Genomic DNA, 6,686 nt, shown 5'->3' on the forward strand with positions numbered 1-6,686 from the left:
CAGGAAGCCCTATTATTCATCATTGTCCCATGGGCATGATAGGATGACAGTATCCTTCCTGATCTTCATACATTGTTGATTAGTTGGTAATTAGTTTAATCCTGTTGTTTGCTTTGTCTCCTGGGCATGGTTAGATGATGGAATCCATTCTAATTCATATACTTTTCATCTCTTAAAAACCAGATCAAGTAAGTTCAGTTTAAATTCCATAATTCTTGATGCAGGCATAAGATCTCCCTGATCTCTACAAGTGGATCCTCTGAATCCCTAGTTTCCTTTCTCTGAATTCCTTAAAGTTTTAGATAATTATTCCACAATTATTTCTTAAATTCTATTTTGTCTAGATCGCATCTTAGACTAATTCTATACCTACCTAGTTTCAGGAAACGTACAGGTATCAGTCCCTGTGGATTCGACCTCGGTCTTACCGAGTTTATTACTACATCACAACCCTATACTTGGGGAGTGAACACCTAACCCTAGCTATGAAGTTAGAAATTAAAAAATGTCTTCCTAAGGTGCAAATTATTCTCTTAGGTTTCCGTTTATCACCCTTTGAGGGTGGTTGACAATGATTTTCAGTTGATTGATTAAAAATTCATATGATAATAGTGCCTAAATTGGTTTGTTATGGCAACACTAATGTTATCATTATTGGTAGTTAACATGTTTAACGAAATGCTTAATCAATATGAAAATTTTTCCTTTGGAACCTTGTTATGATGTTTGATAAGTGTTTTTGATGCATATTGGCTTGCATTGATTTACATTATATTGTAATGCTTCATACATTTATTCTAATGATATACCTTGATGGGGTATAAATATGTGATTCTTGATACATTTAGAAATGTGTTAATGTATATTTGATTATGATGATTCGTAAAGGCCTTGAATTAATATACTTTGTTGTAATAATGGATTGTTGTATGACTATTTTGGTGTATTTGATACACTATATTTTTATTCTGGTGGGTTGAGTCTTGCAAATAGAGTCAGTGGATTGCCACTTTGGGTTGTCCTAGACTTTTATAGTCGATCAAAGTTGAACATTGATGATTAACAGTAGTTGGAATTGCACGGGATTCTTTGCACCCAATGTTGGCTTTATCCAGGATTCTCCATTGTTGATCAAATCAGTCTAATGTGTGGCTTGATCATTCTTATGCTTGGTTATTTTGTAACACTCGAAGGAATCTAAGATATTATCTTTACCAGCAATTTAAGTTCAGTCATAACTGTTAGTGTGTTATGACCATAGAAAGACTCATGAACTAAGCATGGTGATGACATCATGTTCAAGTTGTTTGCCTATTCTGAAGTGACGAGCTTCCACGTAATATCCTTTGAGCACTAATGGAGTTGACGTGCCATATCACATTACAATATTTAGTTGTTGGTGATATTTGTAATGACCAAGCATGCTATTATTAGAATTGGGTAATGAGTCCTTTTCACTTTGATTTGTGTTGACTAACGAGCTCTTACCTTATTTGTGATTCTCCTTGAGTGATGAACCATTACTATTATTTGATTATATAATTTGGATTATTGTGCAACAAACCTTAAATTGGATTAATGGACACTAGTGAAAAGTCTTTTAGTGCCACAACGGGCCACTTGATTCAAGTAGAGACTCGTGATAGAATGTTAGTATCTTAACTTTCTCAATTTGCTGCTTTAATTGGGATTAATAATCACTTGGCCGATCATACATTTTAAGGCATTTGTTGGTTACGTTGGTAGCGAATCATTATTTAGTTAATTGGTTATTTTGTTGATGAGAAATTGCTACAATCGTTATTCTTCTTAGGCCATACATTCACATGTCAAGCCATCCATGCACCTAAATAACCAACTTAAGAAATTGCTTATTTTATAATGTTATTAATGTCTATGTTTGATTGTGTTGATAACATATGTAAGTTAGGAAATGGAAACATTGAGTTGATCACTCACTCACACATAAGACGGTGCTTTAAAATACCAACCAAATGATTTTTTCGATGCGGTTACTAAAGAGGCAGATGCCTTAGAGAATGCATATGTGGACCCAATGGAGGATCTCATACTTTTAATCACCAAATGGGTAGTTCTAAATCAACTTATTCCATCACCGTGATGTTTGATGGTTTTGGACATGAACATTTACACGTTACATTTTACACTTGATCATTTTTGGACATGTATGTTGATTCCACAACCGAGTGGACTCTATGATCTGATGGATGTATGGACATACAATTTGGATTATCCTCTCATATATACTTATATTTCAGATTGGTATATATTGTATAGTTTAACTCATATGATTGTTTGAATATTAATTTAACTGTAAAAAGAAATTAATCACACTTCTGCAAAGTGAAAGTGACACACAGAATATTGGAAATCAAGTTCGTGCTTGACTCCTAAAATTTAGGGCGTTACAGGTGGTGATTGAGGTTGTCTGACCAACTTGTAAATTAATGTGTTTACTAAGTGCTAGGTTGGATTTGGCATGGCCATATGCCTTCTACCACCATAGCAAAAGATTAGGTTTTTTGGTCCCCACATTATCTTGGAGTATGAGCTTGCCAGTGCACTAGACCTTGGTGATTCTAAACATGAATCATACTAGTTGTGGATTACATCGACAAATTCCACATTCATGTAAATCTTGACCACATAATTGCACATATGCTAATATAGATTGGGTTTTCCGTAGAGTTTGCTACACTCTTTAGTCTATGGGGCGAGTTATTTGCTATGTCCAGAATCATCAGCGGTCCATGGATTGTGTGTGGTGACTTTAACGCCACTACCAATCTTGATGAGAGAATTGGCAGCAAAGCTTCAGAGACTAGGAGCATGGAAGAATTCAGATCTGCCATAAGAGATGCGGGCTTGATTGATGCAGGATTTTTAGGATCCAAATTCACATGGTGCGATAGCAGAGTAAGCCAAAGTCGCTGGTGGGCCCGCCTCGACCATATGCTCTTTAACACAGACTGACTTCAATCTTATCCGACCACTAAAGTGGAGCACTTACCTCGGGTATTCTCCGACCACTCCCCATTGATTCTCTCCATCAAAGCGCCGAGAGGTAACGACCCTAGACCCTTTAAATTCCAAAACATGTGGGTGCTTCATGATGATTTACACAGGTTAGTTGTTGATTTATGGCAGTAAGATATCCAAGCTGCTCCGCTGGTCAAATTACATCTTAAATTGAACAGACTGAAATTAGCCCTGTGTGGCTGGAACCACAGTGTATTTGGCAACATTTTCCAAAACATCAAGATCATAGAAGATCAGATCATTGTATCTGAGGCCAACCTGCTTCACTTTAGATTTGATGAAAACAGAATTAGACTCAATTTGGTTCATGCATCCCTCAAGAAAGCTCTCTTCTGGGAAAAGATTTTCTAGAACAAAGATCCAAGATCTCATAGCTAAAAGATGGTGATTGCAACACCAAGTTTTTCCATGCTTCAGTTCTTAATAAGAGGAGAAGAACATCCATAAACTTCATCCTTCTCCCCCTCGGGTCAAACAATTCAATCTGCTACTGAAATTGATGCAGAAGTAAATAAATTTTTTTCAGGCAGCTTCACTTCCAGAACTTCTCAAATTCATGATAGCCTGCTTGAATGCATTCCGTCCTTAATTTCAAACTCCATGAATGCTCACCTGTTGCACCCTCCATCTCTGGATGAGGTTAAGAATGCTATCTTTGTCATCCCTTCGAATAGTGTGCCGGGCCCGGATGGGTTCTTAGGAGGATTTTTCACCTCCTACTGGGACATAATCCAAGATAATATCCTTTAAGCTGCGATCGAATTTTTCAAGGGAAGCCCAACCCCAAGAGCTCTTCGTTACTCATCCATTTTTCTCATCCCCAAGAAGTTAATCGCTTCATCTTTTTTCGATTATCGTCCAATCAATTTGTGCAACTGTATCCAAAAGATCCTCTCCAAGCACTTAGCTACCAGGCTAGCCAAGATCCTCCCATTAATTATTTTCGATAAACAGAGCGCATTCATCAAGAACAGGTCCATTGTCGAAAGCATCTCCATAGCCTCTAAAATGGCTAATGATATCGACCGAAAAGTTTATGGAGGGAACGTCATTTTCAAGCTCGATATGGAAAAGGCCTATGATAGAATGGAATGGCCTTTCATTGATGCTGTTCTCCTCAAATTCGGATTTCACCCAGATTGGATCCAGTTAGCCAAACAATGCTAAGTAGGGAGCTGGTTCTCCATCATTATCAATGGGGAATCGTTTGGCTTCCTTCAATCCTCTAGGGGCCTTCGCCAAGGAGATCCTTTATCCCCTGCCATAGTCATCATCATTGCTGAGGTTCTGAGTTGAGGCATTAAAGATCTCTTCCTCAAGTGGAATTGACTTCCTTATAAACTCCTTAGAAGTTGCCCCATCATATCCCATCTTTTATTTGCTGATGATATAATTTTTTTCTCGAATGGCAGGAATTCCTCGATCCGTTCCTTACTCTCCTTCATCCATTCATATGAGAAGGCGTCAGGGCAATGTATGAACCACTCCAAGAGCTATTTCATTCTCCCTAAGAAGGCATCCCTGATAAAAACTAGACAAGTTTCAAGCATCACTGGATTCCAACATTCAACCCTCCCCATTTCCTACCTTTGAGTTCCTCTCACCAAAGGGAGAATCCGGTACCAGCACCTTCTCCCCATTCTCCATAAGATCGATCTCAGGATCGCTGGCTAGAAGGCTAAACTATTGAACCAGGCAGCCAAATTGACTCTCATCAATCATGTTCTCTTAGGCATGCCCATGTACATCCTCTCAGCGATCAAAATTCCAAAGCTAGCTTCGAAACAGAGAGAGAATCCTTGGCTTCATTCTTATGGGGGTCAGCAAAAGGGATAAAAAAACATCACTAGGTCAGCTGGCCTGAGATCTGTTACCCCAAAACTGAAGGTGGCCTAGGGATACGTCGGATCAACGACACCATGCAGGCCTTTTGCAGTAAGATGGCTTGTAGGCTGATTGAAGGGAAATCATAAAGGGCCAATTTTTTTGCTGCCAGATACCTCCAGAAATTTCTGCTTTCTCCCAGCCCTGCTAGAAACTACGGCTCTAACATTCGGAAGAACATCAGAGCTTCCCTCCCCTTCACCATCCTTAACTCTGGATGGCTGGTTGGTTCAGGCAATATTCAGTTTGGGCTTCACAATTAGATAGGGCAGGGCCTTCTCATCAGCATGAAATCTCCCCTACTGTATTCTCATGGAAGAACAGCTCTTCTCTCAGACTTCTGGGACTCATCTGACACCTGGAACCTGACCGAAGCAGACAGCTTCCTCCCCCAACGGATTATCCAATCGATCCAAGACAGCGGTATCTTTGTATCCAATAAAAGGGACAAACACTCCTGGAATCTCTCCCAATGGAAACTTCTCCACAAAATCTGCCTAGAACTCGCTTCGGGTAGGCAGGCCCAAGTAGCGCTGGTCCATTTGGGCATGGAACAAATGCATCCCTCCCAAAATTTCTGTTTTTCTTTAGAAAATCATGAACAAAGTCATCCCTATCGACGTGGCCATCTAACACATTGGGATCAGTCTGGTGTCCTGCTGTGTGTGCTACAGTTTAGCTTGTGACATATCCTTGATAATATCCTCTGCCTATTACCATTCCCCACCTTCTACAGATTCACCCACGGTTGCCAACCCACCTTTCTTAATTAGTCTCTCCAAATTTTTTGACCCACTCCCTATGTTCCAGGTGCATCCCTCGGTCCCTGTTTCCGTCAGCCCCGCCCCCACCATCCCATTCCCACACCACCCCCCCCCCCCCCCCCCATCCCCCATCTTCAGACACATCAATGCCCAAACTAGCATTAACCCTCAACTCGTTCCCAACCCTTCCTTCCACCAACGGCCTCCTCCCCCCAATCCCAACAATTCCAGCATAGCTTTGGTCCTCCCCACCAACCAAGCTGAAGATATCAACCACCTGTTCTGTCGTAGCCACGTCACGACTCTCGTCTGGAACCACTTTACTAATTTATACTGAATCCAATGCAACCATTCTCAAACCATCCAGGAGCGCATCAACCAACGGTTTGCAGCTGCTTCTTCTTCCTCCCTTCGACGAACCATTTGTGGCCTTGCCCCGCCTTTTATCGTCTGGAAAATCTGGTTAGGGAGGAATGGTGCCAAGTTTGAAAACCATCCTTTCATATATAACATATGATATTATTAACAGAGTTTTTAAATGGCTTGTTGAAATTGGCTCCTATCTCTTGAACGTTCAACCCATGGTTTGGTCCAAGCTAGTTGTGGAAGGATTTTCTAGGTTCTTGCCCCCCTCCCATTTGGCAGCCAGTAAGGCTACAGTCATCCGCTGGCTATATCCAACTGTGAACCAGATTAAATTAAATGTTGATGGCTCTGCGCAAGGAAATCCTGGCCCCAATGGTGGTGGAGGTGTTTGTCGGGACCACATCGGCAACTTCAGTTTTGCTTTTCACTACTTGTTCAGTCAGATCTCGAGCATGCAAGCTGAAGCCCGTGCGATGGTTGTTGGCCTCAATTTTTGCAGGGACTTGGGGCTCACATCAATTATCGTTGAAACCGACTCTCGTGTCCTCTTTGAAGCTATCTCCAACCGATCAACCTCCTGTGGTTAGAAGTTGTGGTACGTCATTGAATCGA

This window comes from Magnolia sinica, chromosome 17 (genome assembly GCF_029962835.1).
Source record: "Magnolia sinica isolate HGM2019 chromosome 17, MsV1, whole genome shotgun sequence".
Classification (NCBI taxonomy): Eukaryota; Viridiplantae; Streptophyta; class Magnoliopsida; order Magnoliales; family Magnoliaceae; genus Magnolia; species Magnolia sinica.